General features: G+C 43.1%; 1 protein-coding gene across 1 annotated transcript in view; it reads right to left on the bottom strand.

The window, feature by feature from the left end:
- The window catches only part of LOC138292317 (thiol S-methyltransferase TMT1A-like), a 196,682-nt gene extending 169,808 nt beyond the window's left edge, over positions 1 to 26,874 (bottom strand). Inside the window, exon 1 of the mRNA XM_069230862.1 lies at positions 26,737 to 26,874. The gene's annotated coding sequence lies outside the window, so the exon portion shown is untranslated. The remainder of the gene's footprint in view (positions 1 to 26,736) is intronic.
- Between the last annotated feature and the right edge of the window lie 782 nt (positions 26,875 to 27,656).

The following is a 27,656-nucleotide window of genomic DNA, read 5'->3' as shown; positions in this document are numbered from 1 at the left end:
TCCTACATCAACCATCGACTGAGCTTCTACAGCCCAGCAAGACAACTACGCTCCACCTTGTTCAGCCTCGCACACACACCTTTCACAGACGCAGCAAAGTCCTGGAACAGCCTGACCCCCCCCACCACCCCCACCCTCTCTGATGGGGGGGGGGATTCACCAATCACGGTTAGACATCAGAAAGGCCTCCCTCGGTTGACTTACCAAAGGGTTTGATCCTTCATTTGTGCTCCAGACAAGCTGGGTCCTGGGCAGGGAGGCAGGAAATTCCAAAAAACGACTCCAGAACCTTTGCCTACTTCAAAGCTAGCACCAGGTATAAATACTAGACCCACAGACCCAACTCTTCAGTACACTTCTAGACCTGTGAGAGACTGAGTGACTGCTGTGCTGCTCTCCTGCAAGAAGGACTGCTACTCTGCTGCCCTGCTGTCTAAGTGAAAAGGGCGGGACCTGCATCTTGAACCCAGGACCATCAGAGAGACTCTAAGGGCTAGTTGGCTGGCCTTCTGATCAGAGTCCCAGTGACTGAAAAGGCTCTAACCACCTTAAACCCAGCACGTGGACTCTATCTTCTGTGAGCCATCGTCCCAAGTGGTGCCACGCAAGTCCAGGACCGTTGGAAGTGGGCCTGAAGATGCTCTGCCAGTCCAGCTGTGGTCCAAGCAGAACTAACGTAGCATGACTCGTCACCTTGCAGTTCCAGCCAGAATCATTGGTGTGCGATGCATCCTCAACACAGAACCTCGCATTGCAGCCTATTAGGACTGCTGCTGCTTGACGCATCCTCCAATCACGCAATGCTCCGCAACCAGGATATAAGGTACTTTGATCAGCAGGCCAAGCTTGGTCCCTGTACCTAACTCATTCGCCATCGCGGTCGGCCTGAACTCATGACTTTGTCCCATCCTGGAGCAAGCAGATTACCACAGTTGGCACTTTGTGCTTTTGGGCACTACTTTCACTTAAATGTTTAAAACTGCATATCTCCGGTTCTACTGATTGGATTTGTGTCGTCTTGGTCTCAAATAATTTATTAAATTCTACTCTATTTGTTTTAAATTGGTGTGAGATTTTTTAGACACTGCCTCTAAGTTAAACCTCACTGCTTTTGTGTCAGAGTATCAGAGGGTTAAGCATTGGTTATTTTGGGACTTGCTTGTGTTTCACCATGATAAGAATTGCTGTTTCTGCTTGAGTAGGGTTTCACCCCCTCAACAAGTAATCTAATTTCCTACCGCCTCACCCCTTCTCCTTATACAGGACACTTTTGTACCATTTTTTCCATAGGTGCCTGGTGCACTTTCTTCAACGGGGTGGCAGATAAGGAGTAAACTCACCCAGAGCATTCACTTGGTTTTCCCACTTTAGTTATCAGTGTCCCGTTGTGGGTGTAACTGCCCAAATCCAGAAAAGTAGTATATACTCTGAAAAGGTATGGGACTGAGACGGGAGGAATTGTTTATAAAAGTTACCTGTCAGTCCATCTGTGCCGGAGCTTTATTAATAGGTGCTTATTCACCTTTCTCACCCGCTCCATCTTCAACCTCCACCACAAGAGATGAGGGTCTCTATGTCCTCTCTTGGTTGCCTTTTTAATACCAGGTTTGTGATTGTCTATAATAATGTATTCAATCTGTGAGTGCCACTGAACCCCCTATGCATTGATTAATGGCCCAAAAGGCTCAGTGTTTACCCTTTCTTAGTTCAATATTTGGGATTTGAGTCTTAAACACTGGGGATTCTAGATTTTATTTTATTAGTCTTGAGGAGGAGCCAGTAACCTGTCTTTCTTTATCAGTCTTCTCTTATAACTTTGTTTTCATTTGCTTTCTTCATAAGAATATGGTTACGTTGCATTGTAGGAGTAGTGCCTTCCATCACGGATTATCCGTTTATTGCTTGTTCAAGTCTTGTTATAGTTTTTCTATACAGGCTATACACCTTGCCCTAATTACAGCTTTAAATGTGTCTCTTACTGTCGCCAAGAGTAGTCCACCATATCAATAAGCAAAAACTGCTCCTGAATTTGTTCTTTGGAGAGGATGTGTGTAACAGCCAGAGCTGACGACTTTGGAACTGGGGAACCAGGCTTGAGTCTCAGCGATGGCTCAATATCCTTTGATTATGGGCACATCACTTAATCTCCCTGTCCCTACAAAAATGTATGTGTCCTTGTGTAATGGAACTGATCTTCATGTAAAGCGCGCCAATAGCTTTGGAGGACGTTTGTGCTATATGAAAATGCAAAAAAAAAGTCCTGTATGTGTAGTCTATCCTTCAATACTTTGGTGTCAAATTGCCACATATCTCTCCATCCGCAGTGTACAGTCAAACAAAAATCCCACACTAATGGGGAATAATGAGATAATACTATAGTACCAATGTAGATCTTCTACATGGGTCTCAGTAAAGTATCCGCTCCCCATTTTAGACTGATTCTACAATAAGACCATCTACGGATGGGTGAGAAGAATATGTATACCTTATCTGAGAGATGGATCTTTCGCCTTGTGTCAGAAATTTCTAGATCTGCAGTAGCATTAGCGGTCTCACTCAATATTTCCCCAGTCATGTACCTATCCAGAGAATGGCATTCAATACTGGGGTTACTCCCCACATTAAAGTCTCTAGACTAGATAAGCTTACTCCTCGAAGTCATTTGTAACAGCTGTGTGAGGGAGGCCAAGAATCTCTTCTGATTTGTGTTGGGGAGTAGATGACCAATGTGACCCCTGTGCTTTCCTTACGTCCTGTCAAAATGATCTATCTTGCTTAGCTTCTTTTGTAACTTCCCTCAAGATGTCTATGGATTGTTAATAATGGCTTTGGGGTGACACTAGCATAAAAGTGAGTATAGTACTGTTTATGAATCATCCATTTCATATGTTTGAATATGCATTTTACTTGCAAGCAGGTTAGGTGCTTTCAATTAATGACATTCATATCTCATGTTGTTAGATTGGAGAATGCAGTCTCTTTACTTTGCAACCAATTAATTGGATCATCTAGTTACTTTTCATTGCATTTACCATTTATTCAGTAGAAATGTTTGTTGGCGACTGCATTACAAATGCTACTTATATCTCAACATATGTTCAGTTTTTGTACAAAGATGTGCAACATCAGAGATGCAATACAACCATTATAATCAAGAGAGCGCAAACAATGTGGATACTAAATTAGGCTGTTAGCCACAATAACAGGATATTAGCAGGCAAGGGGAGACTGCAGCGCGTGGTGGGAGACGAAGGGGAACAATGTATGGCACTATCAGAGTGTGTGACTGATGGGTACATGAGCTGTTTGGTACGTTCATGAGGGGAGGGTTGGGATAGAGGATTATTGGGAGTGGCTTGTACTAGTATCAGGTGACATGTGAACAAGTAGTCTGGTGATGTAGGTGGGACATGAGATGTGCCACCATGCCGCACTGATGCCTGAAAAGTCTCCAGGGTAGGGTCCCAACTGCCTGCAAGCAGGTACTTACGAAGACTGTGTGTATCCTCTCTAAGTAAAGACAGGCGCGGCTCCTTCGCAATGGTGAAGGATTGTCCCTCCCTCACCCCAAGAGCCAGCAGCTGAAAAATAAAACAATATTTTGTGATCTTTTTATTTTTCAGCTGCTGGCTCAGAAGAGGTGCAGGGAGGGGCGGGGCTGGTCCATGTGAAGGGGGATGAAGGGGAATGGAGTCAGTGCACTAAGTGCCATACACTGTTCCCTTAGGTTTCTCCAACCCGGCTGTGTTGCACAGCTGGGTTGGAGAAACTGCACAGACTCCTATGCAGTGTCTGAGCGGCAGAACAAGCCACTCGGACGAACCCTGGTGCCCCTCTCATGCTAGGTATAGCATGAGAGCAGCACCAGGATTGCACTGGGGAGCCTGTACTGGTGTCCTAGGGACTGCTGGGACACCAACACCATCAAAAGAGGAGCGCGGTGGCGGCAGGAAAAGGTAATTTAATTTTTTTGTAATTCTTTTTATTTCCTCTGTCCCTCCTCCCTGCCCCTCCCCTTGAGATTAGCGGTGGCTGCCGCTGCATAAATACACCCCTTCAGCACGGGCCATGACATCTCCCAGGCAGAGACCATTGGTGATGTTGGCGATCTCCAACCACATGTGATTAGACATTTGGCAAGAATCAGGCTATCTATAAACCTTGTGGTGGCCCTATTTTTTTTTTATCCCTACAAATTAGACCCAGCAGACAGGCCACCCAGGTGTGGGGCACCAGAGTGTGCTAGGCAAGATGTCACACCCAGACAGTATTGGTGAAGCGAGGGGCAGTCCCATAACATATCTACCAGGGCAGCGTCTTGTTGGGTGCAGCTGGGGCAGGCAGCACCTGTCCATTGATAGAAACAATTTATTTTCGCAGGTGTAAGGCAAGCTATAGGAATTATATATAAGGGAAAAGCAGCCATTTCGAGAAATAAGGGCAGGATACTCAGTCATAGTCGTCCATGTGCAAGGATGGCCTAAACTGTTTTCCTAACAAGCGCGCAATGGGGACAAAGAGACCCCAACATGCGTGTGCAGTGACTCAGCAAACCAGTGTGACAAATGGCAACCCATTTCCTTGTCATGGAGGTACTGGCTAGTAAGATGCATCGGACATTCCCGCTACATACTTCCCCAAGTGGTATTAAGGGTGCCCATTAACGAGTTAAAAAGGAGGAAGTGACCAGGTGCCCTCGTGTGCTAGCAAAGTATAGAATGACATGAGAGTGCCACTGCTGTAGAGGTTCCCCACTTAGTGTAAACCTTCTTCATGTCAGGCGGCAAGTTCTCTTGTTGCAGTGAACTGTCTTCTCTTAGGGTGCCCAATAAGGAGAGTGCAGGGGCCTATGGTTGTGTGGTTTTAGTTATAAAGAGGCAGCGTTTAAAGCAACAATATGCTATCTGCAACAGCATAGGCGTTGGGTTGTGGTGTCTAGAACAGGCTCAAAGTATTCAAGAGATCCCAGGGTGGGGTGGTAGTGGTGGTGTCAGAACGCTGGAGCCCCGACATCCACTTGGCCACACATTGTAGCTGAGAGGCCAGGTGATAGTGTTCACAATTAGGGACTGCTAAAGGTTCTCTCGAAGTTGGTAGTTGGAGTTTATGTAGTGCCACTCTGCACCTTGTGTTGAGCCAGATTAGAGCTAGTGTAAGTCTGTCCAATGTATGGAAGACATTTTTGGGGAGGCATAGAGGGAGGTTGGCAAAGTGATATAATAGTTGAGGAAGCACAACCATTTTAACAACTGCCACCCTTCCAGCTACAGAGGGGGGAAAGGGTCTTCAGAATGATAACTGCAAATGTAGTGAGGACACAGTGCAAGTAAAGTTATCATCGAATAGATCAGTGGGATCACGATAAATGCGGATGCCCAGGTATTTAAATGTGGTGAGTTGCTATGCGAGATGGGTACCTCTGAGATGGAAAGCATAGTCGAAGAGGTTAGCAGAAAAGGCTTAAACACAGGCTTTCTCCCAGTTGACTTTAAGCCCGGAGAGCACTGCAAACATCTGTAATATGGATGCCAAATTGGACAGACTCGTCATCATCACGCAGATAAAGTAACAGGTCATCGACGAACAATGACACAGAGAATAGGCCATCTCCCAAGAGAATACCCTAGGCACACCCGTGTGTGTGAGGAGCTATGGCTATGATCTCTAGCACGGAAGTAGAGAGGACATCCTTGGCAGGTTCCTTTCTGAATCATGATGGGGTGCCTTTCTGAAGCATGATGGGGTCAAAAATCAAGGCCCCAATTTTTACTCTAACCACAGGTTGTGTATATAGTAACTTCACCAGTCTGATAAACCTGGGGCCCAATCCATAGCGAGGTAAAACTGCAAACAGAAAGTCCCACACCAATGAGTTGAATGCTTTTTCCAACTCGAGGCCCAGACAACTGGATCAGGGCCAAGACCTGGGGGTGTTTTCCCTGTCTCCAAGGACTTCATGTATATTCAGTGACAAACCCATTCTTATCCGGGTGTATGAGAGTGGGTACCAGAGGGGCCATTCGGTCTGCCAATATTTTGGCAAGTACATTATAATCAGTAATAAGAAGTGTGAGCAGGCAGTATGAACCAAGAACTGTGGGGTCGCGGTCCTGTTTGGGCGAGGAGATAAGTACAGACTCCCAAAGTGAGGGTGGTAAACAGGCCGCTTAGAGGGCATTGTCATAAAGTGTCTGAAGGCAGGGGGCCCGGAGAGTGACATAGATTTTACAAAAGTTGGTCAGGAGACCATCTGGTCCTGGGGTCTTCCCCATGGCCAGGGCACCCATACCCTCCTGTATCTCAAATAAGGAAATTACATTATTTAGCTCTTTTCTCTGGTCGGGAGTGATGGTGGGTAGGGGCATGTTGGAAAGAAAGGAGTTTATGGCACGAAGATCAGAGTTCAAGTCTTGCATATACATTTCTGTGTCATGTCTCGTCCTCTCAGCAGGTTTCATTGTTTGGTGTGCAGAAGGGTACCCTCAGACGAGCGAAGTGTTAGTATCGGCTGTCTAAGATATTCTTGACGAATAAGCCATGCCAAAAGGGAATCTGCTTTGTCTGCAGATGTGTGCATTTTAGCTGTACACGCATTGTAATTAATTCAGAGGACGTGTTCCAGAAACGCAGCATGTTTGCGTTGTTGAGAGAAGGTTGCGGTAACGTTCGGGGTCCAACACTGCACGCAATTCAAGAGTGAGAAGGTCATGCTGAATGCTAGTGATATGTCTCTGCCCAGTGTCCGCCTCATGTTCTATGTACTTCCAATGCAATGGCCCCGATAACGATTTGAAGGCATCCTATTCAACCGAGTGAGAGGAGGAGGTATTGGTGTTAAGTTCAAAATGTTTGCCTAGGGCTGACGCAAGGGAGGCCCGAAAGTTAGTGAGTGTGTGTGTGTTGGGGGGGGGGGGGGGGGGGGGGGGGGTGGAGGGACCATCTATAGCGCCTGGATGTAGTTGCCATGTAGGTTTTTTTTTGGGGGGGGGGGGGGCAGTTCAACCAGAGGTGTTGGGGATTGTGATATGAGTGGGTGCGACCTAAATAATTGATGTGTGTTATGGGGGGGCAGAATGTCCTGTGAGACCACGAGGCTGTCTATGCAGGCTGGAAGTGAGGAAATTAACTCTGGATTGTGGACTACAAGTTCTCCAGATATCCGACAACCACCAGTGTGTGAGTCAGATAATCAATGAATGTGCATTAGTGGCAGCAACTGTGTGAGGAAGATGAGAAAAAGAGTGGGCCAGCTATGTGTTAAGCACACTGTTAAAATATCCGCCAATGAGTTATGGAATCCCATTCCATTGCAAAACCAACCCCAAAATATGGCTGAGAAAGCGATAGTGATCAGAGTTGGATGCATAAATGAAGCCAAGGAGTATGGGATGTCCTTCAAGATACCCCTCAACTAACGTGCAAGGGCCTTCTGGGTCCGCAGTGGATTTTATCATAACAAAGCGAGTGTTGGCCCTGACCCATATCAAGGTTCCTCTACCGTACATAGAGAAATTTGTTGGGAATGCTTGTCCGTACCATCGCTGCTGCAAACACACAGCCTCCACGAGTGTCAGGTGGGATTCCTGTAGAAAAGCTATGTGCCCTAAGTGGGGTTGGAGGTAGGCGTAAATGGCGTAGCGACGTGATGGAGTGTGTATACCCCATACATTCCATGTTATTATGTACACATTAACCTTGATTCTAGTAGCCATGTGTGTGTGTGTGGGGGGCGGGGGGGGAGGGGGGGGGAGCAAAGGCTTGCGGGGGGTAGGGGTTGTCACCACAATGTTGAGTGACAGCAGGTGCAGACCGCAAGAAAGGGTTAAACGAGAACGAGAAAAACAACGAAAAGTTTACAATTACATAGGAGTGGAGGAACAACATCCACACAAGCATATTGCGAGTATGCACACAGCCACCCAGTGGGGGGGGGCGTGCAATGCCTGCCAAGGCATGGAACTTTTAGTGCCCCCCTTGTAAATTAAACATCCGTAACCTTCTTCATGCCCTCATTATAAAGATTCCAACGGATATACAAGCTGGTCATGGTGGTACAACACTTATCTAAGCCTGCCTCGGTGTCAAAAAAAAAAAAAAAAAAAAAAGGTCACCACATTTTACAATCCGACTTTTAGCTGAGGTCATCAGCAGTCTGCAGGGTAATTGGGATGTTAGGGCAAGGTCCATGTAGAGCTCTCGTCACTGGATGATTTAGATGGCAACTCATCTATGTCCGACAGATGAGGACTCACGGAGCGTGTCAGCAGCCTGCAAAGCCTTCCTACCTTAATTTATCATCTGCTCCAGGTATAGAGTGCCACACAGATGCAGTGAAGTGTCCTAGAGTCCACGCATGCAGCAGCTCCTATCTTTCATGCTGGGGGCAAGTGCACCTCTCTGGTCAGCTGGGCCAAGGGTAGCTAGGCCCGATGAGTCAACCTAGTCCCAGACATCTTTAGGGTCCATGAAAAATCTTGACCTGCCATCATATATCACCCGAAGTTTTGCAAGGAACGGGAGTGAATATTTCATTCACACTTCAGTCAGGTGGCGTTTCACAGCAAGGTGGGAATTTGTCTTTGCACCAGGAGAGTATAGTCTGGGAATATCATGATGCGTGCCTTGTTTACTGACAGATACGGTATTTTAAGAGTTTCCCGTAGAATGGTGTCTCAGTCATGATAGTGTAGCAGACAAACCACCATGGAGTGGGAGTTCGAGTTCGAGCCTGGGGGAGGCAGACAGGTGGGTACCCTGTGAGCCCTCTGAATTGCAAAAAAAGAAGAAAATGTAGATGTGGATAATGTGGTGCACAGCCAGTTTTTTGACATAGGAGACAGGGTCCAAGTCTTCAGGTAAGCCTACAATATGAATATTATTCCAACGAGGCCCTCTTCATCCTAGTCCCTCTCCTCTAATATGCAAATCTGTTCCTGTAGGGTTTATTTTTCGGTGTCACAAATTTGGGGCGTGACAATAGTTTGTTCAGTGGTTTGGACATTATCTGTCACACTTCAACGGTTTGCACGTAACACTAACACTTTGGGCTCTGCGGCCACAGTGTTAGTACGTTGTTCCAAGGAGGTTTGATAACTTTCAATGGGTGCCAAAATGGCTACTAATTTGCTGTCCATGGAAGTGGTACTGGATTCCCTATCAAGTTGTGTGAGGTCCAGAGTAGGTGAAAAGGCAGATCCTTTGGATAGCACAGGTGGGTTTTGGGTTCCCGACCACAGAAGGCTCATGATGAAAGGTGAACTAAGAAGGACTCAGTTGACAATGCCCATGGCGATGTGGTCCCGTTTGCGAGTGCTAAATGAGCATGGCAGCACTGAGCAGCACAAGAAGTCCAGGCTGCAGTTCAGGAGCTTCAGGGCCCTCATGCAATATTGTTAATCAGCTAGTGTGCAGCACGAGCAGCCCTTTGGAGCAAGGTGTAGCCTCTGAAGTGGTTGGGCAATCCAGCAGGGTTTGCAGTGAACAGAGGCAATGTTTATGGGTGGGGGGATCTTCAATGTCGCAACAGTGAGTTATATCACATAAATACAGTAAGTACCTGCGCTGGCCAGTGTTGTGGCATAGTCAGTTCTCAGTTTTATTTATCTGGTGGCTGATATCCAAGCTATGGAGTGCTGCCAAGGCCACATATGAACAATTGAGGCAGTTTATGGGGACTGTAGAGCACCAGGCACGATGGACTCTGCAGGGTGGCAATGCACGCCACACAATGTACCCTCACTGGTCAGCAGTTGAGGGTCAAAGACTGTGAGGAACTTGAGGCCGCAGACCACTAATTGAGAAGTTGGTGGGCAAGCCTCCGCCTAATTGAACTTTGTGTGGCAGCCTCTTATGGTAGGACCTCACAGCTTGTTGCAGTTACATAAAACTGGTATGCAGACAACAGCTCAACATGAGCAGTCAATGCTGGGGCAAGTTCCCAACCAACTACTACGTGGTGGCAGTGGCCACAAAAAAATTTTGTTTTGGAGAGTCAAGGCCTTAGAGGTGGACCGGCACATATCACCTCATATTTCTGAGTCTCACTCTGACTCTGCCAATATGTTTATCAAAAAAAGACAAATTGTGATCATAGAAAGTGATTGTTTTTAAACATTCCTTATTCAAACGATTTATAAAAAAATATTTCTTATCCATAAAGATCACCCAAACACAAGAAAACTTTAGTGTGTTTCACAACTTTCTTTTTCCTTATATCACTTCATAAGGAGTTGCGTCAATTTCTTCAAGTGTACTTTAACATCCTGTAGGAAGTTGGCTCTGTATATACTATTTCAAAATAAGAAATAGTGTGCACAGAGTCCAAGGGTTCCCCTTAGAGGTAAGATAGTGGCAAAATTAGATAACTCTAATGCTCTATTTTGTGGTAGTGTGGTCGAGCAGTAGGCTTATCAGAGGGTAGTGTTAAGCATTTGTTGTACACACAGAGGCAATAAATGAGAAACACACACTCAAAGACTAACTCCAGGCCAATAGGTTTTTATATAGAAAAATATATTTTCTTAGTTTATTTTAAGAACCACAAGTTCAAGATTTGAAGTAAATACATAAAATGCAAGGTACTCCACACAGGAAGTTAGGAATGTTGAATTAGAGCAATAACATATACAGATTTTGTTAAAATGGCAATAAGCTATTTTAAAAGTGGGCAGTGCAACAATCAACAGTTCCTGGGGGAGGTAAGTATTGGTTAGATTGTGAGGTAAGTAAGACACTTACAAGTCTCAGTTCCTGGGCATAGGCAGCCCATCGTTGGGGGTTCAAGGCAACCCCAAAGTTATCACACCAGCAGCTCAGGGCTGGCCAGATGTAGAGATCAAAGAGGTGGCAAAAACACATAGGCGCCAATTGAGAACAGGGGTGCTTCGATTCCAGTCTGCCAACAGGTAAGTACCCGCGTCCTCAAGGGGACACAAGTAGGCACACAAAACACATCCTCAGCAGCACTGGGGCGGCCGGGTGCAGTGTGCAAAGCATGTGTCGGGTTTTGAATAGATTTCAATGGAGGGACCCAGGGGTCACTCTAGCGGTGCAGGCAGGCAAAGGGGGGGTTTCTCGGGCCAGCCACCACCTGGGCTAGGCAGAGGGTCGCCTCTGGGTCACTCCTGCACTGAGGTTTGGTTCCTTCGGGTCCTGGGGGCTGCGGGTGCAGTGCTTAGTCCAGGCGTCTGGTCCCTTGTTACAGGCAGTCGCGGTCAGGGGGAGCCTCTGGATTCTCTCTGCAGGCATCGCTGTGGGGATCCAGGGGGGGTCGTCTCGGGCTACCCACGGGGTCGCAGTCGCCGGGGAGTCTTCCCTGTGGTGTTAGTTCTCTGGATCTCGAGCCGGGGGCATCGGGTACAGAGTGTAAAGTCTCACGCTTCCGGCGGGAAGAGTGAGGTTTTTGAAGTTGTAGAAAAGTTGCAAGTTTGTTGCTTGTTGTTGAGCGGAGCCGCTGCTCATGGGAGTTTCTTGGTCCTGGGATTCAGGGCATTCCTCCGAGGCTTCAGAGGTCACTCGTCCCTTTTGGACGCGTCGCTGGTTGCAGGTTTTTCGAGTCAGGAGACAGGGCGGTAGGGCTGGGGCCAAAGCAGGTGTTGTCGTTCGTCGTCTCTGCAGGCTTGTAGGTCAGCAGTCCTTCTTCTTTAGTTCAGGTTGCAGGAATCTGATTTCCTGGGTTCTGGGGTGCCCCTAAATACTAAATTTAGGGGTGTGTTTAGGTCTGGGGGCAGTAGCCAATGGCTATGGCTACACCCTCTTTGTGCCTCCTCCCTGAGGGGAGGGGGGCACATCCATATTCCTATTGGGGGAATCCTCCAAAACCAAGATGGAGGATTTCTAAAGGCAGGGGTCACCTCAGCTCAGGGCACCTTAGGGGCTGTCCTGACTGGTAGGTGACTCCTCCTTGTTTTTCTCATTATGTGCTCTGGACTTGCCGCCAAAATTTCAGAGAGGATGTTCAGATGGCGGGCATCTCCACTAGCTGTGCACTGAGGCATTGTAACACGAAGCCTGAGCCTTTGAGGCTCACTGCTAGGTGTTACAGTTCTGCAGGGGGGAGGTGTTAAGCACCTCCACCCAGTGCAGGCTTTGTTTCTGTCCTCAGAAAGCACAAAGGCTCTCACCCCATGGGGGCAGAAACTCGTCTCAGTGGCAGGCTGGCACTGACCAGTCAGTCCTGCACTGAAGGATTGGGTAAATTACAGGGGGCATCTTCTAAGATGCCCTCTGTGTGCATTTTGTAATAAATCCAACACTGGCATCAGTGTGGGTTTATTATTCTGAGAAGTTTGATACCAAACATCCCAGTATTCAGTGTAGCCATTATGGAGCTGTGGAGTTAGTTTTTGACAAACTCCCAACGATATACTTATAATGGCCACACTGTACTTACAATGTTTAAGAATGGACTTAAACACTGTAGGGGCATATTGCTCATGCAGCTATGCCCTCACCTGTGGTATAGTGCACCCTGCCTTAGGGCTGTAAGGCCTGCTAGAGGGGTGACTTACCTATGCCACAGGCAGTATTTTGTGTGCATGGCATCCTGAGGGGGATGACATGTCGACTTTGCCTTTTTCTCCCTACCAACACACACAATCTGCAATGGCAGTGTGCCTGTGCTAGGTGAGGGGTCCCTTAGGGTGGCACAACACATGCAGCAGCCCTTAGGGACCTTACTTGGTCACAGAGCCCTTGGTACCACTGGTACCTTTTACAAGGGACTTACCCATCTGTGTGCCAGGGATGTGCCAATTGTGGAACAATGGTACATTCTTTAGTGAAAGAACACTGGTGCTGGGGCCTGGTTAGCAGGGTCCCAGCACACTTCTCAGTCAAGTCAGCATCAATATCAGGCAAAAAGTGGGGGGTAACTGCAACAGGGAGCCATTTTCCTACACATCCATTGACTGAAGTCTCAATATTTAAATTGTAATGTGTCCCAACAAGTTAAAGATTATTTTACATACCAACATATAGTAGCAAGAAAATAAAAGAGGACAAAAAAACTGAAAAAAAAAACATAAAAACAGAGCAAAAGTCAATTATTAGTTACACCATTAAATACAATAAGAGTTCAACCATCAAATGTACTTTGGGACAGATACATGGATCACAAATGGGGTAATTGTAACTGTTGTCCTTTGGTAAAGGATACACTGAGTACTTTTCAGGATTCTAAAGGAAACAAAATGTACAAGATTGATGATGTTTTAAGTTAAACCATAGCTTTTTGTGTATATGTAATTTATTGTGCATGTAGCACAATGTATGTGGATTCAACCATGAGGCCTATAAAGAAGAGGTGGAAAGGGCATTGAAGTGCTTTCAAGAGATTGGATGTCAAAGACATGTAAACAAAGAATTAATAAAATCAGATTAATTTATTTCTGTAAGATTACAACAGATGGAGAAATGGAAAGCAGATGTGAAGAAAACGTTTTTGGATCTGTAAACTGGGCACTCCAAGAAATGCTTTTAATTCAGATAATGAAACACACAGTTTTTTACGAGTTGTCTTGTGTCTTTCTCAAATTATCCCAAGTATGTTTTGAGATGAAGCTAAATGGAATACAAAGATTATTTTAGAAGTAAACTGTTTTCTGCAGTAGGTCAAACAGGACAAAAAGATAATGAAGGTTTAATGTCATGAGATTGGTATTTTTTAATTAGCAATATAGGAGAAAGGTAACTTACATCCCCAATAGTTTGACAAACTAGCCATTCTCTGTTATATTAGTCTTTAAAATTGTGGTTGTAATTAATGTCACAACTTCAGGCGATCTGTAGTGCAGGAAAAAATGAGAAGCTGAATGAATTATGCTTTTAGCAAATTGCATTTCAGGTGATGTTTAGATTAGACTGGTAAAGCTTCAAATTATACTTATAGCCATTATTCTGAAGAAGGCAGTCAGCAAATTAATGATGCAAACTTCAGAGGCGTCTCCACCATAGCTCAATGTATGAATGTAATAGTGGGCAACTCCAGAAATGTATAGTTTGGCTCTCAACTGACGCAATATATTTTTTTATTTTGTTATTGACTAACATTAAAAATTATCAAAGGATTTTTATTAAATGTATCAGTATGTCATACTAAGATTGAACAGAATAGCTTTTAAGGTCACACCTGGATATGTTTAGATGTATAAATATAGTTGTACTATTAACTCTGTCCCTCAAATATTGGGTTTTTGTTCATTTTTCATATTAGTTAAAAAATATATACTTTTAAATGAGTTTATAATGCTCACTCTAACAAGGGATTAATTTCAGTAGGACATTTTGCAGATAGTTATCAGATCTTAGATACTTTTGTGTAGGAAAGAGCCGATCCCGTGGCTGACTTGCATGTGCAGAAACAAGATGGCACCTACTGTAAAAGGGATGCTGCAATCAATAGGCAATCTTTCATCCCAGACAACAAGATTTGACGTGGCCAGTCTGGTATTGTGCCGAAATTGTATGTTTCACTGGCCTGCATAAGCAGGCTACTGCTCAGTGGTAACCTTCAGTAGACACAATATATATTTGCCCATACTTTTAAAAAAATTGTTAGTAGTTCAGTTTGAACAATATTGAGAACAGTTACAAAACAGCACACTTATCGTTGCTACACCAAAAATGTTGCCAATAATTGAAAAAGCAAAAAATTGGTTAAACGGTAATAAAAAAGTTTTTGCAATGTTTGTAATATTTGAGGAGAATTTTTAGAAGTAATTTCCTCTTGAGAATTGTAGATTGCTTTTATTACTGGCCGATAATATGCAATGAAGAATGCGATATTAGTGTTTTGAGATACATTTTATGTGCTCTTTAATATTAATCATATTACACCAGAAATTTGTTGGGGGGGGGGTCATTATTAATGAATGATAATTTGGAAATCAACCCTAAAGGGGTAGTGAGGGGGGTTTACAAATATATGCACTTCTGTGTAAACAGTGGTGAATTTGCATACATTTAGGAATTGTGTATGCTGAAAATCTGCCTGATTCAAACTTGTTATCATATTCATTTACACAAATCTTCAAAATAAGGAGTCTATGATCTTGATTATTGCAATTTGGTTGTTATTTAATTTGGGTATACTAATGAGATTTAACTAATTTTGGTCTTTTTCTGCCTTTCTGTGTGTTTTCTCTGCTGTGTTCAATGTTCTTAATACCATTTGTGGGTATGTAAAATAATATTTCAATTGCTGGGATAATCAACAATTCAATTATTCGTCTTTAATTAAGGGATGTTAAAGTACATTTTTAGAAATCGATGAAATCCCCAGTGAAGCGACACATAAGAAAAAAGGTCATAAAATATGTGTTGGCTTTTTGTGTGTTTTGGAGATCTAGATGGATATGAAATCATTCTTAACTTTTTTTTTTAATTGAATAAAGACCAGGAAAAACATTTTTTCAATTATGTTAATTTATCTTTTTTTGACAAACATAAAACATATTTTAAAAAGGTACAGAGACAGAATAAATGTAGAACTTCACCAACAGCACCCTTTCTTCCGAAGACCACATACTGGCAAGCCAAGTTGAAACCATAGAATATCCTTTTAGCCACATCAAACACATTAGAGAGATTTGCTGCAGTTGTTTAAAAACATCAGCAGTACATGGAGGCACATTTTGTGGAAATATTTGTGCAAGAGGCAGAGGACCCCTGGAGAGAGGAGAAAGGACTATTCTCCTGATCACACTACACCTGCCATGGGAAGTCCTGGTATTCAAACAAAAATTGAGTCAACCTATGATCAGAGGGCTCTAGCCACTGTCCAAATTGTTACAAAACTAATACAGAAACGTTACTGTTCCAGGGGATGATATAAAAAGTACCGGCTGCAGAAAGGGGTCAAAGACTGTACTCCGAGAGCTATCTTATCCCAAAAAAGTATGGGGAAATACAGCCAGCACAGGACTTAAGACTACTTAATCAATGTGTGACTAAAGTTCATTTAAAATAACAAGCCTTAAATACGTCATCATGTTACTGCAAAAGGGAGACTACTTGGCCAGCTTTGATCTCAGGTATTCTTACTTCCATATTCCCATTGTGCCAGCTCAATGCAAGTATCTGTGCACTGTTGTTAGTAGACAACGTTGTCAGTTGTAGGATCTACAGTTCGGTGTCACAACACCATTTGTCAAACCATTCAATGTCTTTGCAATTTGGGAGTCCACAAACAATGTTAATAATCTCATTTACATTCCATGCAAATTTATACCTTTCAGGGAGCAGCACTAAATACAGTGGCAGTGAAACATACTCAATACTGGGAAAAGCTACTGCTCTTTTTATGGCTTGATTTGCCTAAACAGGACATTTCATCATCTAGCATTAAAAAAGATAATGGAATTGTTGAGGAAAATGGCTTTATGCATCTGTCTTAGCTCCCTATGGAAATCTTCACATGTGCTGGTTGCTGAAATGTCTAGCAGGGTAATGATCACAGGTGAGCGGGAGAAGGATGATTTAATGTTGGTAAAGTAGAACGTAGAGCACAACCTGAAGTAGTAGAACAAGATAATTTGTTGTTGGGCTGACTGCATGTCATCTCTCAGTCGCTGATGACCATCAACACAGAAGATCAGCAACAGAGTTGAGAGCACATATGCCAGCCATGACAATATTAAGGCAATGTTGCTTTCAGGAAGGCCAATGCCACTGCAGTCTACTAGAGTTTCAGGTAGTTCAGTTAGTGTTGATAGTTTTTCAGGGCATCTGTACAACAAGTGGAGTTTATTCTCACACATAATACTACCAGCCTGTATTACATCAAAAAGTGCTACTCACTCGCCTAAATTGTTGATGGTGCATGTCTTTTGGCATGGGCCCGTCATCTTCAGTTGCACCTGTTAGCAGACCATGTTTGAGGGAGACACAACAACTTTGTGAATCTTCTGAGGAGAAACTATCAGGAGATCATGATTGCGAGATCAACACTTGCGTTCTTCACTAGTATGCTGATGTATGGTTGTACCCAGTTGGCAATCTGTTTGCCACAAAAAAGAAGAAAAAACATGACAAAACTGTGTCTCGGGGTTTCAATAGTTCCAGCACACTAGGAAATGCCCAGAGGCTCAGTTGGTCAAGAATCAGGAACAAGCTTATTACCACTCCTGATGCTATTATACACGATACGCAATATAATACAGACCCCAGTGATGATTATCCTCATTGGTTCTGCTCCGGCACAAGAACTATTTATCCTTTTCAGAGGCTACCCCACTGACTAACTAGTCTTAGAGGTTTGGGATGTATTGAGGAAGAGGAATGTTCAGTTTCTACAATCAGATTCCAAGTCTCTCAACTTGGTGATTTAGTCCCTGAAATCCTAACATTCTACTACTTTCAGGGTCCTGAATATTATACAGCTTTTCTCAATGAAGCCAGATACCCAACCAAACTAATAGAGCATGGTGTAAAATAAAATGCAAGAGCTTTGCACTCGGGCACAGGCCTTAAATGATATCCACATAAAACTATATCCACTGAATGTTTCAGTCCAACTTACTTTGTGCTATCCTGCCCTCAATACCACAAACATTTAGCATTCACCTTAATAAGCGTACACAAAGCTGAAACTTTATGGGGCATATTTCAGAGGAGGCCGACAGCCAGGTGTAATCCTCGGTTACTCCTTTGGCCTGTGTTGTGGGTCAGTCAGAATTGGTGCCACTCCTGCTGTGGCAAACTGTCCCACTGACAAAGGGCTGTGCACAACAAAGGGCACTATAAAGGTCCTGACACACCCAATTTCAAATGCCAGAAGTTAATCACATACAAGTCTGGATTTAGACTATGAAGATGGGACCCTGTGCTGCATACTCTGTTGAACAGCAATGTCTCTTCAGAAAAGGGAAGACAATCAAGATTTCTTTGCTGCTGAAACCAGGAAGCCCAGTCCTAACATGGCTGCCAACACTTCCTTGCTGAAGTGTTGGCAGCCAATCAGATCTCAGCACGAGATTGGGAGGGTTCGCGGAGCATTTGTGTCCCTATATATACAAGTTTATTTTTTCTTTAATTACTAAAAAAAAAAAAATACTGAACGGATTTACACCAAATGACAAAAAGGTCACTTTCTGGATCAAGAGCCAGCTTTCTTCCAAATTTGGTGTAATTCAGTCCAGTGGTTCTGGCGCTATTCCTGTTCAAAATCTCTATGGAAAAATGCACGGGGAAAAATTGTTTTGGGACCCTGGCCCCCACTTGACAGATCACCCTGGAACTTTCCTATAGATGCTGAAGTGAGCGTCATATTTTTGGGGATCATTTTGTAAAGATTCATGTAACAGCGCCAAACTTATTAGCTAAACAAAAAAAGCTTTTTCTATAGAAACTAGGTCCTAACTATAACTACCTAGTGGCGACCGCCACTAGTTAAGACATATATATGGACTGTTTCAGCTCATTCTTAAAAACCTGATTCGAAATGCTTTTTATGGAAAGGCTAAAGAATTTCATTTTAACAAGTATCCCTCCCCTCTATTGGGATCTAAATGTTTTTGTTAGACTGATGGGCTAGCCTTTCGAGTTACCCTATTCATGTTCCCCCGGATATCTCACATAGAAGGGAATATTCCAAATAACAGATAAGAAAACGACATCAGGTAAGTGAAATTTAACAGCTGTCCATTGAGGAACTATTCTTAGAGGTCCATAAGACTACACAGTGGTATACACTCAACCAGACTTTTTCCAGAAGGTAAGCTCACCATTGCATATCAATCAGCCCATTGAATTTCCAACTTTCTTTGCAAACCCAGAAAATTAGCTGTCACAAGCTAGATGTCAGGCAAGCGCTTACGTTCTGTGTTGAGCTTTATAAAACTAATTTGTTTATTGTTGTCTCCAAATCATATTTAGGGAATCTTTTCTCCAAAGAAGGGCTCACAAAATGGACTGTAAAATACATTCAAAAATGTTTGTCAAGGCTAAAGGTGCACTGCAGGAAACCTAGGAGCTCACTCCAGTATTGTGCAATTTAATAAAATATCTGCTTGTCCATGGGAGAGGTTGCTTCATAAATCTACATGTCCTGTAAAAAACTACTTGTCCCTTTGGTACCCTGTAGTGCGGTGACAAATTATTGCAGCAAACTCATTATATAAGAGCTCTGATAATAGCCTCTCTGGGCTAATACTTTGGTAGGGCTTAAACGCCAGCAATTTCCTTATTTTACCACCTTTCCGCAGACCTACATATTGGTGCCGGAGGAAGCAGTAAGCAATAGTTCCAGGGTTGGAATGCCTTTGAGTATGTGCAAACCTACTAACTTGCATGTTTTAAGGATTCTCACCAGCTCTTCAATCTTTTCCCATACTGAGAAAGGTTGGAAATTTACTCCTGACAAGTGCATAAGTGGAAGTTCTTGCAGGGTTCAGAAAAAAGTGGTTAGAGGGAAAGTGAACTTGTAAACTCTTGATGGATTTTCGCATGAGCAAATCTACACATGCATATTTGCTCATGCTAAAATACATTTCACAAGTATTTTCTAGGAGTACAATTTCCAGATCTACTTCTGTAAATTCTTGTGAAGTAATGAAAGCCATAATTCTGCACTAATGCAAAGACAAGTGCCATGGGTGCACTTTTGTGACTTTCTTTAAGAATTGGGCCCCTAATTAGGTACGGTGTTAACCAAGACCTTCTGTTTTAATAAAAATTAAATTTATTTGCCAATCCATCTATTGGTTGGCTTTACTCTGAGTGACAGCATGCCTCTCTTCCACAAGGAGCATATTGTCAAACAAAGTGGTTTTGTTCAGCGTCAGGAACTACTGTGGCACGAGACCGTTTTTTTTCTTGCTTTTGACAATATTTGTTACAATGGTGAGGGCCTGGCAGATCCCACAACAATAAAGTTTTACAAAAGCCATGTCAAAACAGGACACGCATTGACAAAACCAAAAGAGTGACCACCAATGTTGATCAGTTGGCTTTGCCAATGCTGGTTTCTTTTCATGTTTCCAATAATCTTGTTGAAACAAGTTACACTGATTTTCTATTATTAAATTTTTTTGCACTACTAGGATGCGTCAACACATTTCCCTAAATGATCCTGTAAAGAAATAGTACATAAAATGTCACTGTAATTTTTGCAAAATGTTTTTTTCCTATTCACATTTTGTTCTGAACATCTTATTTTGAAAGCAAAGTATCATGAGTCTTGCTTACAAGCTTCTGCAAAGATTTGCATCTAATCAGAGTATTCTGGGAACGTTATAAATATTCTCATATTCTTAAACTTCTCCAATGTGTGTGTACACATTTTCTTTAACTGGAACCACTGTGAGTAGTGCTGTGAGCTTACAACATTTATTTAGAGCACTCACCCTAATCATAATGGCTTTGCAATAATGAACCATAAATACAAGTTCACACAGGGGTAACATACGGACACAAGTATTACCTCAACTGCAGACAGTTCCCGTCCTTGTAAACTAGCAGCCAAAGGGTTTATACTGCAGGTTGGATCTACTTGTCCCATGGACAAGATAAACATGAAAACTTGTTGTCCTTGATCCCAAACAGCATGTCCTGGGCGTTGGGCTATCGGAATACGACATCCCTGTCACTCCACTTGTAATAAGGTTAACGATACAATGCAGGGAACCCTAAGAGTTCGCTCCACATGTGCAGTGGGTGCTACTGCTGCTATTTTGGGCAATATACCACTGGTAGACATTTGCATAGATGCCATATAATTGTTTCCTCACCTTCACAGAACACTACTGTGTAGACTTTCAATCCAGATAAGGGGCTCAGGTGCCACCAAACTCTATGTAGCACAAACTCGATCAGAGGAGAGCTTTACATGACTACGTGAAGTTTCATATAGCACCACCTCGATCACTTTACGCTTTACATGAGGACCACTTTACAAGTTTAGCAGTTGAGAAATATACAAACTGAAACATTTACTAAAGAAATAAAAACTGAAATCCACAATACAGCTCTCCTGGCACGGCGGGAGAGCTGATACTACCATATTCCCTGCACTTGTGAAACTCCCCATAATACTTTGTGGGGCATTTCTTTTTCAAAACATTTTTGCCCATAACTCATCCTGTGGCGGTCCTACGGCAATGGGAGCACCACCAACCCATTCAGCATGACATGCTCTTTCTATGTCATCTCTGTAACCCCAAAATAGTAATCTCTTCCACCAATCAGTGTATTTTTATGCTCTCGCTTGGCTGGAACTTTTGTTTTACAGCCAAGTGTAGTTTGTGTTTTAAGGGCCTTGTTTGTAATACTATTGCAGTAGGCCTGAAAATGTGTAAGGCACTACACCCTCTAGGGACCACATATTTGGTTACACTGCATTACTTTCTGCCATTCTGTTTTCATTTCATTATGCCCTCTAGGGGCTAACTACATGGTTAAATGGCCATGTTTCTGACAAATGCTATTTTTATTATGGTGTCCTCTAGGGGCTGTTCCGAGCATTACAATCAAGATACTACAATATTCGCTACACTTGGAAAATCGCCCTAAAATGCTTTGTGGGGCATTCCCTTTACAAAACATGTTTGCCCATAACTCACCGTGTGATGGCCCTAGGACAATGGGACCACCCTCAAAATGTTTAGTAAGAAACACTATTTCTGTCTAGAGCATCTCTAGGTCCCCACACTAATTTGGGGGACCACAAAATAGAAACCTCTCCCACCATTCAATGTCTTTTTAAGCTCCCTCATGACTGGAACTTTTGTTTTACAGCTAGGAGTAGTTTTTGTTTTAAGGGTCTTGTTTGTAATAGTATTGCAGTAGGCCTGCTAGATCTGAAAATGTGTAAGACACTATGGGGGTTATTCTAACTTTGGAGGAGTGTTAATCCGTCCCAAAAGTGACGGTAAAGTGACGGATATACCACCAGCCGTATTACGAGTTCCATAGGATATAATGGACTCGTAATACGGCTGGTGGTAAATCCGTCACTTTTGGGACGGATTAACACCTCCTCCAAAGTTAGAATAACCCCCTATGCCCTTTAGGGGCTACATATATGGTTACACTGCATTATTTTCTGCCATTCTTCTTTCATTTTGTTATGCCCTTTAAGGGCTGACTTTATGGTTACATGACCATGTTTCTTACAAATGTTTTTATAATGGTGCTCTCCAGGGGCTGTTCTGAGCATTACAGTCAAGATACTACACTATTTGCTGCACTAGGTTTGCGGGGCATTCCTCTTACAAAACATTTTTGCCTATAACTCACTACACGATCTGCTCTTTCTGTCTAGGTCATCTCCGAGTCCGTACACTATCTTGAGGGCGATCCCAAAATAATATATAAAAGATAATATAAATGAAGGCAATATTTTCATTGTTTGCTTCAGATAGAGGAAAACGGTAAATGGAAGTGATTTAGTTATATGAAGGGCCACTAGAATTATGTGACAGAGAGGCCCAAGTTATGCGGCATTGTTGACCAATTTATGTGGCAAAAAGGTCCAGTTATGCATTTACAACACCAATAGCTCTAACAATGCGAGACCTATGGCATTGCAAATGCTTCTTTTTCATTGGTGCTGTAAACTTTGATTATGCCACCTTCCCTGGTTGATGGCACCTCAGTGGCTACCTATTGAAGGCAGTTCCTGGCAAATTTGATTATGCACCTCCCCAGACAGATCAACTTTACTGCCTGTAGTTTTGTCCACTGCTCAGCCCTAATCAGATTGCTTTAAACATTTGGGAAAAGGTATCAGAAATCAAAGATCCAAATGGGCATCACATGGGGTCCCATTGACCTTGATATGTTCAGTTCCTGTTGGGGCCACTAAACCCAGCCACACAAGTGGCACAGCGTGTTTATCAATACAAATAAGGTAACACTGGATGGTAGGAATTTTGTGGATTGCTGCAGCTTCCAGTAGTTTCCATCACAGAAATGTAAGGAAAGTGTGTGATTTCAGGCAAAGTGTGATGTTTGCAGGGCATTATGGGTGAGAAAACTTTATGGTATCCACACAAGGCACACCATCTTGGATTCCCTAGGTGTCTAGTTTTCAGAAAATGTAAAGGTATGCTAGGTTTTCCTAGGTGCCAGCTGAGCTAGAGCCCAAAACCCACAGCTACCCCTCTTACAACAAAAGGGTCAACTTTGAGTGGAAAAATTTAATGTATCAATTTTGCATTTTGGTTGTTTCCTGCCGCATTTTAGTTTTTTAAGTGAAAGTTTGAGGTTTGCAAGGAATTCTGGGTACCAAAACCGTGTACGAGCCACACAAGTCACCTACCCTTGATTCTCCTAGGTGTCTACTTGTCAAGAATCTACAGGTTTGTTAGGTTTCCCTAGGTGCCATTGGAAATAAGGTCATTTTGGAGTGGAAAAATGTGATTTGTCCATGTTGTGTTTTGGCCCAATTCCCATTGTGAGCACTAGACTTATTGCCACAAGTGAGGTACCATTTTTATTGGAAGACATGTGGGAGCATAGAATAGTAGACCGTTTGTTATTACCAATTGCATTTGTGCCTTCAAATATAAGCAAGTGTGTAAGAAAGAAGTCATTTTGAGAAATATCTTCTCAAACTTATGCTAGTACAGGTACCCACAAATTCAGAGATGTTCACATACCTACTGCTGCTAAACTCCACATCTTATGCCCATTTTAGAAATATATAGGTTTCCTTGATACAAGTTTTTCACCATTTGAAGTGGTTTATAATCAGTACACAATGAGAAATCCTTATATAGTGCAGCTCAGTTGTTAGCTTTGGGTACCCTGGGTTCTAGGAAAACATACAAACCCTATACATCCCCACAACCAGTAGGATCTAGCAGACGTAACTGTGTAGCGCTTTTGTGACAAAAAGTTGTCACAAAAAGTTATCAATACACAACGAGAGAGTGTGTGGGAGAAGGGGGGGGGGAGAACATAACCGTACTCAGCTCCCAAAATAACTGCAAACACACAAAAAGGAGTACGGGGTTGGGGATCCAAATGGTCCAGGGAGAGGACGGTTTAGGCGCACAGTGAGCGTCTCCTTTGATGCATGTCTGACTATAAGGGGACACTCCCTCTCCTGGACACCAGAGGCCAGTAGCCTCTAGGGACAGGCCCCCCTCCAGGTAGTTTTTACTCACCGTACCGTGTTTTTCACATACTCCTAGCGTGAGTAGTAGGGATCCTTCACCCTGATGAATGCCCCGAGACTTTCCAGAGCTCACTACTGAGGGCAGAAACATGTTGGCTTCTATTTCCTAAATAGGTGACCCTGTGAGTCCTTGTTCTCACAGAGGTGTCCCAATCTCTATTTTTAACCACACCAAACAGAACCCTTTATTAAATACTTATACAGGTATCTGTTTAGGTGTTTTTATTCCTTAGATTAGCTGGATCCCTTCATTTCCAGACCCAGATTTTTTTTACGCACCCCCTCCTGTTCCATTAACAGTGAGGTTGAGTCCGCCCAGGTGGCACTGTCCTACCTGGGTGGGGCTAGGTTGTCATATGATGAAGCATGACACTATATAGTGTGTGAGACCACCTAGTCCGTAAAGGACCCCCCCCCCGTTCTCCAGACCCTGTGCAGCTCCACATCACATTGATACCCCGCCTACAATAGAGGACCACGAGGACTCTGATGGCACAACTGGTGCACCATAGATCTGCCCCTCGTTGTAATAAAAGAACCCCGTACTCCTTTTCGTGGATTTGCAGTCACAAAAAGTTACACATGAAAATGTCACAAATGGCCATTTTTCCTACTCTTTTTCAGTGTTTCAACACTTGTTCCTTTGGGGAACTCTTAAGAGAGCTACACATATGATCCCTTGCTTAATTTGGAATTTAGTCTGCTTTTCAGAAATATATACACCTTTCTTGGATCATGTATTGATTTCAGGCTAGTTTCCACCACAAACTGGAGTAGGTTGAAAGCACAAAAAAAAGGAAAAATGGGCTACCGCTTTGAAAAATGCCAAAACTTTGGTTAAAAAAGGTTTTTATTTTTTTATTTTATTCAGCTCTGATTGTTACTGAAAGTTGGGAAGATGGTCACTGTAGAACACCAATCTGTCCGTTGATGCCATTTTTAGGGAAAAAGATTCTATTATCTAAAACACTTTTTTCCCACAAAAAACACAAAATGTAGGTATGTTTTGCCTATTTCTCAGTCTCCTCCAGGGCGCTCCAGAAACCCTGGGTCCATTTTCCCCCCAAGGATGTTGGGGACAAATAGGACCCAAATTTGGCATGGATATCTTAGATGGAAAAAAGTTATAGAGCCCCAAGCACAAACTGCCTTAAATAGCCAAAAAAGGCACCTGCACTAAGGAAAGAGGGAAGGGGAAGCAATGAAAGGGTTAAAATATATAATCTTTAGGGAATAGCCTCAAAACCTGGTACGGTAATGGACTTCTTCACTCTAAGTCAGGGCTTTAAGTGGGCCGGGTCCTGCCGGTGTAAGCACCGGCAGTTCTAAAAGGCAGGTGCTGAGATGGGTACCCAGTGGGCTCTCCATTTTTACCCTCAGGGCGAGGAAAACAATCTTAAATTCAGCAGTACCACTCTGTGCTGCCATTAAAGTAACATCAAAGAGACTCATTATAGTTATTTCACAGACTCATCGTTTCAGAACTGAAGCATGTTCAATATTTTACAACACAAAGCCGTTTCTGTAGCTTATTTATATTATTCAGCTTACAACCATTGACAAAGATAATAGTCCTGGCTTGTTTTAGGTGTAGTGTCAGTTTCTGTATTATATATAAATGGATGGAATGACACAACGCAGCAGCAAATATCAGTTGGGTGGCACACTATAGTAAGTACAGATGTATGCTTACCTGTTTAAGTCATGCCCTTAATTATACAGGGCACGCCCCTTTGAGAGACCCACCAGTTGTTTCATACCACTAAACGCCCGGCTCTAAGTTGTACACTAGTGCATTAGAGGCTTCAGGTTTGGCTTCTACAAAGATAAGGTGACCAGACATTCCGGATTTCCCAGGACAGTCGTGGTTTTTAGAGGCCTGTCCCGGTGCACCGACACTTTTGTTCATTTTAAATAAATGTCCCGGTCTTTGGGACAAAGGTCCAGTCAACCTGCGAGTCTGAAGTGAAAGGTATGCACTTCTTTTACATGCAGCTCTTGAGTCTTAAATAATTGAAGAAGTAATTTATGGGTTTTTGCCCGTCTGCTGCTGCCTAGGCGCGTCTCACGCTTATTTACAGGAAAGGCAAGATATAAAAGTCAGACTAAAGGCTTTAGTCTTACGTTTATGTCTGACCTGTCTCGTTTTTTTCTTTAAAAAAAAATGGTCGCCCACTGTATACAAAGAGCAAGTAGCCCAGCTAACAAGAGTGGGTGCACTACAGAAGAGTTTTAATATTCTTGGTCGATTTTAGAATATACCGCAACATTGGCAAGTTAGGTGATTAACATTAAGAAATAATGAGATATAGCAGATCGCGTGTAACAGGACTGAAAATTCCAGAATACCACGCCGCCGTGCTTGCGTTGTTCTGCAGTACCACTGCTTTAATTTGCCTTCTCGGTTGGTCATATATATTTTTCTTCCAGTTTTCATCTGCAACACTGGTTAAAGCTTTGCCGAAACGTCGCAGGTGATACCTCAGTACCATTGTCTACTTTACTTTTGCAGAACGTGAAGTGTGCTTGCACTTAAGCAGTCGAAAAGTAACATCTCTCCTAAATAAAGAACAAATGGCTCGCCACTGTATAACTGACATGACCACACATAGTCTTACCATAAGTTAATTTGGGATCGTCGGTGGTGTTTCTGAAAAAAACCTACGTCTTTAAATTCCACGATGGACATTCATAGCCTGCCTTTAGAAAGAAACCAGGAAGTGACCTTCTGCTTATCATACGTTTTTTTCATGTTAGGGAAGTAAAAAAAAAACATGTCCGATCAGGGGGTGGGAAATTCAAGAACTGCAACTAATATTTCAAATGTATATCGCAGTCTGCATTTTGCCACTTGTATCACCGATTGTGATACTGGCCAGTTTTTGCTGGCTACAACGTGGTGAGTGCTGTCTTTTTCATTGATGTCACGTTTTTACCACGGTCATTTTCAAAAGTACTCCCTCCACGTACGTGATAATGGACTGTTCCAGACCTTTAAACTCTCCATATTGCAACTAAGGAACCCGCTACTTTTGCAGACCTTAAAGACGACCTCCCCATAATAGTACGGTACATCCGAATAATAAACGCCTTTAAGATTTGAAACCGAACATGTCATAAACACTTTTTTTGGTAGAGTCCGCGTCTGCTGAATTGCGATTCACAGATGGCATGTGATTGGCCGTTCCTGCGAGCTTTCTTCACCCGCTAATGATCCGTATAGTCAGCTGTTAAAGTCCATTTGAAAAAAGTATGTGAACCGTGATGCATGCATTAGGGACGGGTCAATGCTCGTGCAGGCGGGGCCAAAGGAGTGGCCAAAAAATGAAAATATTCCGTATGTTTTTTGTCTGTCTCCGTCAGGTAAAGCTACACATGAAACCGAGAGGGCTACAGTAGCAAGAATAATACCGCACCCCTCCTAACCCAAATAGGATAAGTATGAAAAATATGAGGCTTAAATTAGCTTCTTGTTCGGCCAGCATCCTATATACAGCCTGAAGGTTGCATCTTATTCAACCAGCATCTTATTCTCAGA

The sequence above is a fragment of the Pleurodeles waltl genome, chromosome 4_2 (assembly GCF_031143425.1).
Source record: "Pleurodeles waltl isolate 20211129_DDA chromosome 4_2, aPleWal1.hap1.20221129, whole genome shotgun sequence".
In the NCBI taxonomy this organism is placed as follows: domain Eukaryota; kingdom Metazoa; phylum Chordata; class Amphibia; order Caudata; family Salamandridae; genus Pleurodeles; species Pleurodeles waltl.
The sequence above is the reverse complement of the archived record's forward strand: the minus strand, read 5'-3'. Positions and strand labels throughout refer to the sequence as shown.